The sequence below is a fragment of the Narcine bancroftii genome, chromosome 3 (genome assembly GCF_036971445.1).
Source record: "Narcine bancroftii isolate sNarBan1 chromosome 3, sNarBan1.hap1, whole genome shotgun sequence".
NCBI classification, from domain to species: Eukaryota; Metazoa; Chordata; class Chondrichthyes; order Torpediniformes; family Narcinidae; genus Narcine; species Narcine bancroftii.
The window spans coordinates 250,147,087-250,161,883 of NC_091471.1; positions in this window are offsets into that span (position 1 = coordinate 250,147,087).

Here is a 14,797-nt window from a genome sequence, read left to right on the forward strand (position 1 = left end):
CATTATATAGATTCCCAGGAAGTAGAGGACTGGTGCAGAGCACCAGAAAATGGGGAAGAGCACCCCCCCTCATTCGAGAAAAAGCAGAGGAGACGACCGGTGGGACAGTGACCATGGTGGGCTGACCAGTGAGGGATTTTGCAGTTGAAGAAACACACAGGTGTTGAGATTCATAGTAACATAGAAAATAGGTGTAGGAGTAGACCATTTGGCCCTTCAAGGCTACACCGCCATTGAGGAGTCACGTGATGGAGTAGTGGCCAATAGGGTAAAACCAGCCCTCTCTAGAAAAAAAGAAAAAGTGTCAAGAAGAGACAAAGTTCAACAAATATAAAATATAAGAAATAAAAGATAAAGTTTCAGAGAAGAGAAAAAAGATGGCACCTAAGAAGGAAAAAGTAAAAACAACGGGGAAAAAAAAAGAAGAAAAGACACCGGAAAAGAAAGGAGAAGGCCTGACCTGCATGAAGGAACAGGGAGCTATGGTGGCGAAGAAAGCCCGATCTCCGAGGTTGGTGTTGGCCCTGCAGACTCGCAACTCCCCAACTGGTGGACTGCAAAAATGGCTCTCTGAGCCAAGCAAAAGTGCGCAACTGCGCATGCGCGAGGAGTTGCACATGAGCAGTCAACAATCTAAGGTAAAGGAAAACACCAACAGGAGGGGGGCTCAGCTGAGGGACACCTGACACCAGGCCTCTCAGCTGGAAGATGAGAAAGGTGGCAAGAGAGGGAGTGAAGTACCAGGTGAGAGAGAAAGTCGACGGGCTGAACAGTAAGAGGAGCAGCAGCAGGAGGCCTGACAGATGAGCAGCTCAGAAGGAGAGGACCAACAGCAAGGGACCCAGCAAGAAGAGACCCAACAAATTGAGACAAGCAACTCATCAGGAAAATCAGAAGAGACACAGATACAAAGAGAAGAAGAAGACACAAACACAGGTATAGACAAAGAAGAAGATGAAGATCTTCACAGAGAAATAGAAGGTAAAACAGATGGACAGAATATAGATAAAGCTTTTTTTGAAGAAAAAATGAGAGCATTAGAATTTAATGAAATTAAAAGAAAAATGAAAAGAACAGAAGATAAAATGCAAAGATTAGAACTAGTCATGACAGAAATAGGGAAAAGAGTAGAAAATGTGAAAGAACGAGAAATGGCTGTAGAAATGGAAGTAAAATGACTTGAGGAAAATTGGAAGAAAGTGACAAAAAAATTAAAGAGACACAAGAGTTGTTAGCTCAGAAAATTGATTTGTTGGAAAATTATAGTAGGCAAAACAACATAATAAAAATAGTGGGCCTCAAGGAAGATGAAGGCAGCACAGATATGAAGGAATTTATAAAAGAATGGATCTCGAAAGTCCTGGAAATGACAAAAATGCAAGAAGGAATGGATATAGAAAGGGCACACAGAACACTAGCTCCGAAACCAAAAACCAAGATCCATCTTAGTAAAATTTTGAGATATACGACGAGATAATATACTGGAGCAGGCAAGGAATAAAATTAGAGAAGATAATAAACCATTCGAATACAATGGTCAAAAAATATTTTTTTACCCAGACACAAGTTTTGAACTCTTAAAGAAGAGGAAGGAGTTTAATACAGCAAAATCGATCCTATGGAAAAAAAGGTTATAAATTTGTGTTAAGACATCCAGCTGTGCTTAAAATATTTATCCCCGGGGAGAAAAACAGACTGTTCTCGGATCCGGAGGAAGCACAAGAATTTGCAGAACATTTTCAGGACAGAAGGAGAGATGAAGAGATGTAAATAAGAATGAAGAACGGTGATAAAGTATATATAAAGATGTAAAAACAATGTATATGTAAAGAACTAAAGAAGTAAAAGAGAAGGGAAGGAAGGAAGGGGAAAAAAGGGAGAGCTTTGTTATATGTGTAAAAAAAGTGTTTTCTTGGGGGGGTTTGGGGGGGAGAGAGTAACCGTCACTGCGAAATCAGATGACGCTTGCGAACAGGATCGCAATCCAAATGGAAAGGGGAGTTGTGGTTGCGGGGCAGGGGATAAGGGACAACTCAGAGACGGGGGGGTGCCTTTGTGGTTAAGGTAATATTGGATGTGGGAGTTGTTGTAATTATTTTATGTTTTAAATGTGTTGTCATACATTAAGTTTAAAAAGGGAAAACTGAGAGATGAAAATGGGGAAAAAGTGGATGGTGGTAACTATATGACTATAAACATTAATGGAATACATAACCCAATTAAAAGGAAGAGGCTATTAAATTTACTGAAAAAAGAAAAAATAGATATAGCACTTGTGCAGGAAACACATCTAACTGAAGTGGAACAAAACAAATTAAAGAGAGACTGGGTGGACACGTAGTGGCAGCATCATATAATTCAAAAGCTAGAGGTGTAGATATATTAATTAATTAAAATGTACCAATCAAAATAGAGGAGGAAATAATAGATCCAGCAGGGAGGTATGTAATGATAAAGTGTCAGATATACTCAGAATTTTGGAATTTGCTCAATATATATGCACCTAATAAGGAGGATCAAAATTTTATGCAGGATTTTTTTTGAAGATTGTAGATACACAAGGAAATATATTGATAGGAGGGGATTTTAACCTTAATTTGGATCTAATGTTGGATAAAACTGGACAAAAGACTAGTAAAAAGAATAAAGTGGCCAAACTTATGGGTAACTCAATGCAGGAAATGAAACTTATGAATATATGGAGGAGGCAGCACCCAAGAGAGAAGGAATACTCATATTATTCAAGTAAGCATAAAACATACTCAATGATTGATATGTTTTTGTTGTCGGCCCATATTCAAGGGAGAGTTAGGAAAATTGAATATAAAGCTAGATTACTATTGATCATTCACCCCTGTTATTAGCAATAGAACTGGAGAACATCCCACCAAGAACATAAAGATGGAGTTATTTTAGCTCCATGCTACTTAAAAGACAGGAATTTAGAGAGTTTATTGAACTCCAAATTAAAACATATTTTGAAATAAACACAGGATCAGTGAAAGGCAAATTTATATTATGGGACGCAATGAAAGCCTTCATTAGAGGGCAGATAATAGGTTATGTAACTAAGATTAAAAAGGACTACAATCGGGAAATAGAGCAGTTGGAAAGGGAGAGAGTAAGTACAGAAAAGGAACTAGTAAAAAGGGATGATATAATTAAAAAGAGAGAATTGGCGGACAAAAAAAAACAAAACATTACAAATGTACAAGCTGGAGAAGAACATAATGAAAATAAAACAAATGTATTACGAACTGGGAGAAAAAACACATAAAATGTTAGCCTGGCAACTTAAAACAGAACAAGCTAAAAGAACTGTATTGGCATCAAGGAAAAAGGACAGGGGAGGAGTCACGTGATGGAGTAGTGGCCGGTAGGGGAACTCCAGCCCTCTCCAGAAAAATTAAAAAAAGATAGAGAAAAAGCAAAGGCACAAACTTAAAAACCAAAACAAAGTGAAAATAAAAGTGTGAAGAAAATGGCAGCGAAGAAAAACCAAAAACAACAGAAAGAAAAGAAGAAGGAAAGACGTCGGAAGAAGAAGGTGAAGGCCTTACCTGTCCGAAGAGGCCCGCCGCGGAGAGAGAGGCCCGCTCCCACAGGTCAATGGAGGTCCCGGGCTCGGGACTACAAAAATGGCTCGCAGAGCTGAGTAAAAGTGCGCAACCGCGCATGAAAAAAAACACATTGACGGGAGGGGGGAACAGCTGCGGAGTCAATCTCCACAGCTGAGAGAGACACATGCAGCACAGCAGCAGGTGCAGAACACAGACAATAATGACAACAAGAAAGAAGAGGGTAAAAAGGAAACAAGGAAACAACAGATGGTCAATCCAGAGGAAGAAGAAGAAGAAGAACAGAAAGAAGTGGAAGAAGAAGAGAAAGGCAAGACAATGGATGTATCATTTTTTAAAGAATATATGGAATCAGTGAAACAATGGCAATTACAAGAATTTGATGAGATAAAAAGAAGAATTAAGAATGCAGAACAAAGAATGAATAAAATGGAAGTGGCCATATCAGAATTGGCAAAAAGAGTGGAAAATATGGAAAAATGAGAAACATTTGTAGATATGGAAGTAAAAGACTTAAAAGAGAAATTAGAAGAATCTAATTAAAAAGCAAAGGAAGCACAGGAGCTGTTAGCTCAGAAGATAGATATGACAGAAAACTATAATAGAAGAAATAATATAAAGATAGTGGGCCTTAAGGAAGATGAAGAAGGCAAGAATATGAGAGAATTTATAAAAGATTGGATCCCCAGGGTCCTGGGAAGACCAGAATTACAGGAAGAAATGGAAATAGAGAGGGCACATAGAACTTTAGCCCCGAAACCACAACCGCAGCAAAAACCAAGATCCATTTTAGTAAAATTCTTAAGATATACAACAAGAGAAAATATATTGGAGAAAGCAATGAAGAAAGTAAGAGAGGACAAAAAGCCACTGGAATACAAAGGTCAAAAAAATTTTTTCTATCCAGACATAAGTTTTGAACTCCTGAAGAAGAGGAAGGAGTTCAATACAGCGAAAACGATCTTATGGAAAAAAGGATATAAATTTATGTTAAGGTACCCAGCGGTACTTAAAATAATTATTCCAGGGCAACAAAACAGACTATTCTCGGATCCAGAGGAAGCAAGGAAATTTGCAGAACAACTACAAAACAAGCAGAGAGATGAAGACATGTAATAAGAGTAAAAATGACCACGATCTATATGTATGTGTGTAAAGGGGTATATGTATGTATGTATATAGTGTGAATACATGAATGTATCTGTATTTAGAGGAAAATATATAGAGTATAGACAAGAATTAATAAGGGAGGGAAATGGAATAGAGGGAATAAGGAGGGAATTAAAAGAGTGACCTTTGTTACATATGAAAATTGAAATCTTTTCTGGGGGGGCTGGGTGGGGAGGAGTTACGGTCACTGCAAAATCAGCTGACGTTTGTGAGTGAATTCGCAAATCCAAATGGAGAGGGGAGATGTGGTTGTCCGACAAGGGATAAAGGACAACTCAGGAGGGGGAGGGGACATTGGGGTTAAAGAAGTTTTAAATAGGAGAATAGGGAAAATGTTTGATGTTTTAGAAATGTTGTCTTATAAAGTGTTCCAAACAAGAAAGCAGAAATGGATAAGAAGGAAAGGTAATGATGGAGAAACGGAAAGGGAAGAAAAACAAAGTATAAAATGGCTACGCTGAACTATATGACTTTAAATATTAACGGAATACATAACCAAATTAAAAGGAAGAAACTGCTAAATTTACTGAAAAAAGAAAAAATTGATATAGCATTTGTGCAAGAAAAGCATTTAACTGAATTGGAGCACAAGAAATTAAAGAGAGATTGGGTAGGACACGTAACAGCAGCGTCGTATAATTCAAAAGCAAGAGGAGTAGCTATATTAATTAGTAAAAATATGCCAATTAAAATAGAAGAGGAAATAATAGATCCAGCAGGGAGATATGTAATGATAAAATGTCAGATATATTCAGAGTTTTGGAATCTACTCAATGTATATTCACCTAACGAAGAAGATCAAAAGTTTATGCAAGATATTTTTTTGAAGATAGCAGATACGCAAGGGAACATATTAATAGGAGGGGATTTCAACCTGAATTTGGATTCAAATATGGACAAAACTGGGAAAAAAATTAACAGAAAGAACAAAGAAACCAAATTTATAACTAAATCGATGCAAGAAATGCAACTTTTGGATATATGGAGGAAACAACACCCAAAGGAAAAGGCTAGACATAAAACATACTCAAGAATAGACCTATTTTTGTTATCAGTTCGTATGCAAGATAGAGTAAGAAAAACAGAATATAAAGTTAGAATATTATCGGACCATTCACCCTTAATATTGACAGTAAAGTTAGAGGACATCCCTCCAAGAATGTATAGATGGAGATTAAACTCCATGTTACTCAAAAGGAAGGATTTTAGAGAATTAATTGAAAGACAAATTAAAATGTATTTTGAAATAAACACGGAATCAGTGAAAGATAAATTTATACTATGGGATGCAATGAAAGCGTTCATTAGCGGGCAAATAATAAGTTATGTAACCAAGATGAAGAAGGACTATAATCAGGAAACAGAGCAGTTGGAAAGGGAAATAGTAAATATAGAAAAAGAATTAGCAATGAAGGAAGATACAACTAAAAGAAGAGAATTGGCAGATAAAAAAAATAAAATATGAAACACTACAAACATATAAGGTGGAGAAGAATATAATGAAGACAAAACAGAAATATTATGAACTAGGGGAAAAAAGGCACAAAATTCTAGCATGGCAGCTTAAGACAGAACAAGCTAAGAAAATGGCATTGGCATCAAGGAAAAAAGACAAACAAATCACATATAATCCAAATGAGATCAAGGAAAACTTTAGAGAATTCTATGAACAATTATACCAAACTGAAAACGAAGGGAAAGAAGGGAAAATAGATGAATTTCTAACTAAAATTGAATACCAAAACTACAAATAGAGGAACAAACTAAATTAACAGAACCATTTGGAATAGTAGAAATACAAGAGATAATAAAAAAAATTACCAAATGGTAAAACACCAGGAGAGGATGGATTCCAATAGAATTCTATAAAACATTTAAAGATTTATTAATACCTCCCCTCCTGGAAGTAATCAACCAGATTGATAAAACACAAAGCTTACCAGATTCATGTAAAACAGCAATAATTACAGTAATACCTAAGCAAGGGAAAGATCCACTCGTACCAGCGTCATATAGACCAATATCTTTACTTAACACAGATTATAACATAATAGCTAAACTATTAGCAAACAGATTAGCAGAGTATGTACCGAAAATGGTAAATCTAGACCAAACTGGATTTATTAAAAAAAGACGCACACAGACAATATTTGTAAATTTATTAACTTAATTCATGCAGTAGAAGGGAGTAAAGCGCCAACAGTAGCAGTTGCTTTAGACGCAGAGAAGGCCTTTCACAGAGTAGAATGGAATTATTTATTCAAAGTATTGCAAAAATTCAGTTTACCAGAGAAGTATATTAATTGGATCAAAGCATTATATAAGGGACCATTGGCGAAAGTGACAGTAAATGGATATTTATCAAAGCAATTTAACTTAAGCAGGTCAACACGGCAGGGATGCCCACTATCACCTTTATTGTTCGCGTTAGCTATAGAACCACTAGCAGAATTGATAAGAACAGAAAATAACATAAAAGGGATAAAAATAAAAGACAAGGAATATAAAATCAGTTTATTTGCGGATGATGTTATAGTATACTTAACAGAACCAGAACTATCAATAAAAGAATTATATAAGAAATTGAAGGAATATGGAGAAGTGTCGGGTTACAAGATTAACGTAAATAAAAGTGAAGCAATGCCTATGAATAATGCGGATTTCTCAAAATTTAAGAAGGAATCACCATTCAGATGGCAAATGCAAGCAATAAGATACCTAGGTATACAAATAAATAAAAATCTCGGCCAACTATATAAATTCAATTATTATCCACTAATGAAAAAATTACAGGACGATTTAGAGCATTGGAAAGATTTACCACTAACACTAATAGGAAGGATAAACTGTATTAAAATGAACATTTTTCCAAGGATATTATACCTATTTCAGGCATTGCCAATACACTTGACAGAGAAATTCTTCAAGGAGTTAAAGAAAATAATAAGGAAATTTTTATGGAAAGGGGGGAAACCGAGGATAGCACTAGATAAATTAACAGAATGGTATAAACAAGGAGGCTTACAACTGCCAAACTTTAAAAATTATTATAGAGCCGGACAATTAAGATACCTATCAGATTTTTATCAAACAAGGGAAAAGCCAGATTGGACTAGATTAGAATTAGATAAAATAGGGGAAAAGATACCTGAACACATATTATATAAATGGGATGAAAAATTGGTACAACATAGAAGTTCTCCAGTATTACATCATCTACTCAATATTTGGAAGAAGATTCATGTAGAAAGAAATAAAACAAATTATCAATTACCAAAACTAATATTGACGCAAAATAAGTTACTCCCTTTTACAATAGATAACCTTTCCTTTAGAGAATGGGAGAAAAAAGGGATCAAAAGAATAGAAAATTGTTTTTCAGGAAATAGATTATTATCCTTTGAACAAATGAAAGATAAATATAATATAACTCAAGATACAGTGCTGGCATATTACCAATTGAGATCCTACTTGAAGGACAAATTAGGAAGCAGTCTGAGTTTACCAGAGGGAAGTAACTTTGAATATGTGATTACAGATACAATGATAATCAAAAGATTTATAACAAATATGTATATTAAACTGCAAGAAAAGGAGAATGAGGAAACAAATGGTAAAACTAAACAAAAATGGGAACAAGATTTAAATATAAAGATAAAAAAGGAAACATGGGAGAAGTTATGTTCTGGAACGATGAGAAATAAAATAAATACGAGGTTACGTATGATACAATATAACTGGATACACAGGCTATACATTACATCTCAAAAGTTAAATAAGTGGGATCCAACAGTATCTGATAGATGTCTTCGATGCAAAAAAGAAATGGGAACAACAATTCATGCAATCTGGACATGTGAGAAAGTAGAAAAATTTTGTGGAGATCTAAACCAAATATTAAATAAAATTACAGAAAACAATATACCAAAGAATCCAGAGATCTTCCTCCTAAGTAACATAAAAAACAAAGAATTTGGAATTGATTTGGATGGTGCACAAAAAAGATTTGTTAAGATAGCTCTAGCCGTAGCAAAAAAATGTATTATGTCAACCTGGAAATTGGAAGATAATTTGAAAATACAACAATGGTATATAGAAATGAATAAATGTATTCCATTAGAAAAAATAACATATAGTTTAAGAAATAATATTGAAATATTTGAACAAATATGGGAGCCTTACATGGAACACAATAGCGAAAACATACCGGGGACACTCACTACCTAGATTAACGAAAGGAGAAGGAAATGAAAAGAATTGACTCAGTGGAATTTCTTGTTTATTTTTATTGAATGACAACATTGTTTGACTGGTTTAATGTATCCTAGATTTTGTACTTTTAATGGACAGGAGGGGGGAGGTGGGGAGGGTGGGATGGGAGGAGGGAGGGGGGGAGAAAATGGCACTGTATATATTTGAAAAGGAAAAAGTACGTATCATGGTTAATGTGGTTTATGGTGTGAAAATAAAAAAATTTTTTAAAAAAGGAAAAAGGACAAACAAATTACACATAATGAGAACTTTAAAGAATTTTATGAACAATTATACCAAACTGAGAATGAGGGGAAAGAAGACAAAATAGATGAGTTTTTAGCTAAAACTGAACTGCTGAAATTGCAAGAAGAGGAACAAAACAAACTGATAAAACCATTTGAAATAGAGTAAGTACAGGATATATTAAAAAAGCAGCCGAACAATAAAACGCCTGGAGAAGATGAATTTCCGACACTCTCACACCACGGCTGCGACTGGAAAGTCAACCGCCAGGAAGAAATGAAATTAGTGTGCACTTCATAGACATCAATATCGAGGTCATTGGAAACTGAAAACAACTATGTCGAGAGGTTCTCCAGTGGACACTATTCTTTTAACGGGTACAATGGACAGATGACTATGCTCATAGGCAGTCAACACAGACTCCAAGCCTGGCTTGCCAAGCCATCCACCATGCACAGCACACTCTGGCACAAGTACAGCGTTTGCAGAATAGTGGTCCACAGCACATTCAAATCCAGGGAAGTTCAGAGTCTGTGCCAATGGATGTGCCAATAGAGCTATGGATTGGACAGTAGTTGAGGCGGATAGGCAACGAATTCATTATTCGTTACCAAGTTCAAAGGATACAGGTATGAGCTGCTTAATGACCGACCGCTTATATGTCCGTCATTTGTGATTCCATCGGAAAACATGATGTAACCAGTCGTAAACATGAAGAAAAGAAAAAGCAGACAAGAAAAACAACACTGGTCATATTTCTGGAGAAGGCAACACCTCCCCTAGGTATTACAGAGTGAATTGGAAGTTATTTGGCCTAAAACTCCTCCAGTGGAACACCATGAGGAAGTTGAGAACACTGATGTCGATGATCCTGATCCTCTTTGTTAAATTGTGTGTGATCTAGGCTAAGAAAGTGTTTACATAAAAGTTTAAAAAGAGAAAAAAAAGAGAAGATAACTTTCTAATAGAATATTATAAAACATTTAAAGAGTTATTAATTCCTCCCCTCCCTGAAGTAATTAACCAGATAGAAGAAACACAAAACTTGCCAGATTCATGTAAGACAGCAATAATTACAGTAATACCAAAGACAAGGAAGGATCCATTAACACCAGCATCATATAGACTAATATCTCTACTTAATTCAGATTATAAGATAATAGCAAAATTATTAAAATACAGATTGACCGACTGTGTAGCAAATATAGTAAAACAAGATCAAACTGGATTTATTAAGAAAAGACAAACAGCAGATAATGTCTGTAAACTTATTAATCTAATTCATGCAGTTCAAGGAAATAAGAAGCCAACAGTGGCTGTTGCTTTAGACGCAGAAAAAGCCTTTGACAGAGTAGAATGGATTTTTTTAAAATTATTTATTTTGCACACTATAAACCACATTGATCAAGATACATACATTTTCCTTTTCAAATATATACAGTATTGTTTTCTCCCCCCCTCCCTCTTTCCCTCCCACCCTCCCTACCTCCCCTCCCATTCATTTAAAGTTCAAAATCTAAGATACATTAAACCCGTCAAACAATGTTGTCACTCAATAAAAATAAACAAGAAATTCCACTGAGTCAGTTCTTTTCATTCTCTTCTCCCTCTGTCATTTTAGGTGGTAGATATCCCCGGTAGGTTTTCTCTATTATGTTTCATGTATGGCTCCCATATTTGTTTAAATATTGTAATATTATTTCTTAAATTATATGTTATTTCTTCTAATGGAATACCTTTATTCATTTCTATATCCCATTGTTGTATTCTCAAGTTATCTTCTAATTTCCAGGCTGACATAATACATTTGTTTGCTACAGCTAGGGCTATCATAACAAATCTTTTTTGTGCACCATCCAAATCAAGTCCAAATTCTTTGTTTTTTATGTTACTTAGGAGGAAGATCTCTGGGTTTTTTTGGTATATTGCTTTTTGTGATTTTATTTAATACCTGGTTTAGATCTTCCCAAAGTTTTTTCACTTTCTCACATGTCCAAATTGCATGTATTGTTGTTCCCATTTCCTTTTTACAGCAAAAACATCTGTCAGATACTGTTGGGTCCCATTTATTTAACTTTTGAGGTGTAATATATAGCCTGTGTATCCAGTTATATTGTATCATACGTAACCTCGTATTTATTGTATTTCTCATAGTTCCTGAGCATAACTTCTCCCATGTTTCCTTCTTTATATTTATGTTTAGATCTTGTTCCCATTTTTGCTTAGTTTTACCATTTGTTTCCTCATTCTCCTTTTCTTGCAGTTTAATATACATGTTTGTTACAAATTTTTTGATTATCATTGTGTCTGTAATCACATATTCAAAATTACTTCCCTCTGGTAACCTCAGACTGCTTCCCAATTTGTCCTTCAAGTAGGATTTCAGTTTTGAGTATGCCAACACTGTATCGTGAGTTATATTATATTTATCCTTCATTTGTTCAAAGGATAATAATTTATTTCCCTAAAAGCAATTTTCTATTCTTTGATCCCTTTTTTCTCCCATTCTCTAAAGGAGAGGTTATCTATTGTAAAAGGGATTAGCTGATTTTGCGTCAGTATTAGTTTTGGTAATTGGTAATTTGTTTTATTCCTTTCTACATGAATCTTCTTCCAAATATTGAGCAGATGATGTAATACTGGAGAATTCCTGCGTTGTACCAATTTTTCATCCCATTTATATAATATATGTTCGGGTATCTTCTCCCCTATTTTATCTAGTTCTAATCTAGTCCAATCTGGCTTTTCCCTTGTTTGATAAAAATCTGATAGGTATCTTAATTGTGCGGCTCTATAATAATTTTTAAAGTTTGGCAGTTGTAAGCCTCCTTGTTTATACCATTCTGTTAATTTATCTAGTACTATCCTCGGTTTCCCCCCATTCCATAAAAATTTCCTTATTATTTTCTTTAACTCCTTGAAGAATTTCTCTGTCAAGTGTATTGGCAATGCCTAAAATAGGTATTGTATCCTTGGGAAAATGTTCATTTTAATACAGTTTATCCTTCCTATCAGTGTTAGTGGTAAGTCTTTCCAATGCTCTAAGTCGTCCTGTAATTTTTTCATTAGTGGATAATAATTGAGTTTATATAGATGTCCGAGTTTTTTATTTATTTATATACCTAGGTATTGCATTGCTTGCATTTGCCATCTGAATGGTGATTCTTCCTTAAATTTTGAGAAATCCACATTATTCATTGGCATTGCTTCACTTTTATTTGCGTTAATCTTGTATCCCGACACTTCTCCATATTCCTTCAATTTCTTATGTAATTCTTTTATTGATATTTCTGGTTCTGTTAAGTATACTATAACATCATCTGCAAATAAACTGATTTTATATTCCTTGTCTTTTATTTTTATCCCTTTTATTTTATTTTCTGTTCTCATGAGTTCTGCTAGTGGTTCTATGGCTAACGCAAATAATAAGGGCGATAGTGGGCATCCCTGCCTTGTTGATCTGCTTAAGTTAAATTGTATTGATATATATCCATTTACTGTCACTTTCGCGAATTTCCCCTTATATAATGCTTTCATCCAATTTATATATTTCTCTGGTAAGCTGAATTTTTGTAGTACATTGAATAAATAATTCCATTCTACTCTGTCAAAGACCTTCTCTGCGTCTAAAGCAACCGCTACTGTTGGAGCTTTATTTCCTTCTACTGCATGAATTAAGTTAATAAATTTACAAATATTGTCTGTTGATCGTCTTTTTTTAATAAATCCAGTTTGGTCTAGATTTACTATTTTTGGTACATAGTCGGCTAATCTGTTTGCTAATAGTTTAGCTATTATCTTATAATCTGTGTTAAGTAAAGATATTGGTCTATATGACGCTGGTGCGAGTGGATCTTTCCCTGTCTTTGGTATTACTGTAATTATTGCTGTTTTGCATGAATCTGGTAAGCTTTGTGTTTTATCAATCTGGTTGATTACTTCCAGGAGGGGAGGAATTAATAAATCTTTAAATGTTTTATAGAATACTATTGGGTTTCCATCCTCTCCTGGTGTTTTATTATTCGGTAGTTTTTTTATTATCTCTTGTATTTCTACTATTTCAAATGGTTTTATTAATTTATTTTGTTCCTCTGTTTGTAATTTTGGTAGTTCAATTTTAGTTAAAAATTCATCTATTTTGTCTTCTTTCCCTTTGTTTTCAGTTTGGTATAATTGTTCGTAGAATTCTCTGAAGTTTTCATTAATCTCCGTTGGATTATATGTGATTTGTTTGTCTTTTTTCCTTGATGCCAATACCATTCTCTTAGTTTGTTCTGTCTTAAGCTGCCACGCTAGAATTTTGTGCGTTTTTTCTCCTAGTTCATAATATTTCTGTTTTGTCTTCATTATGTTCTTCTCCACCTTATATGTTTGTAGTGTTTCATATTTTATTTTTTTATCTGCCAATTCTCTTCTTTTAGTTGTGTCTTCCTTCATTGCTAATTCTTTTTCTATATTTGCTATTTCCCTTTCAAACTGCTCTGTTTCCTGATTGTAGTCCTTCTTCATCTTAGTTACATAACTTATTATTTGCCCTCTGATGAACGCTTTCATTGCATCCCATAGTATAAACTTATCTTTCACTGATTCCGTATTTATTTCAAAGTACATTTTAATTTGTCGTTCAATAAATTCTCTAAAATCCTGCCTTTTAAGTAGCATGGAGTTTAATCTCCATCTATACATTCTTGGAGGGATGTCCTCTAACTCTACTGTCAATATCAGGTGTGAGTGGTCCGATAATATTCTAGCTTTATATTCTGTTTTCCTAACTCTGTCTTGCATGTGAGCTGATAACAGGAATAGGTCTATCCTTGAGTATGTTTTATGTCTACCCAAATAATATGAATATTCCTTTTCCTTTGGGCGTTGTTTCCTCCATATATCCAAAAGTTGCATTTCTTGCATCAATTTAATTATAAATTTGGTTACTTTGTTCTTTCTGTTAATTTTTTCCCCAGTTTTATCCATGTTTGAATCCAAATTAAGGTTGAAATCCCCTCCTATTAGTATGTTCCCTTGCGTGTCTGTTATCTTCAAAAAATATCTTGCATAAATTTTTGATCTTCTTCGTTAGGTGAATATACATTGAGTAAATTCCAAAACTCCGAATATATCTGACATTTTATCATTACATATCTCCCTGCTGGATCTATTATTTCCTCTTCTATATTAATTGGTACATTTTTACTGATTAATATAGCTACTCCTCTAGCTTTTGAATTATATGATGCTGCTGTTACATGTCCTATCCAATCTCTCTTTAATTTCTTGTGCTCCACTTCAGTTAACTGTGTTTCTTGCACGAATGCTATATCAATTTTTTCATTTTTCAGTAAATTTAGCAGTTTCTTCCTTTTGATTTGGTTATGTATTCCGTTAATATTTAAAGTCATATAGTTCAACGTTGCCATTTCATACTTTGTTTATCTTTCCTTTCCGTTTCATCATCATCACCTTTCCTTCTTATCCATTTCTGCTTTCTTTTTTTGAACACTTTATAAGACAACATTTCTAAAACATCAAACATTCCCCTTATTCTCCTATCTAAA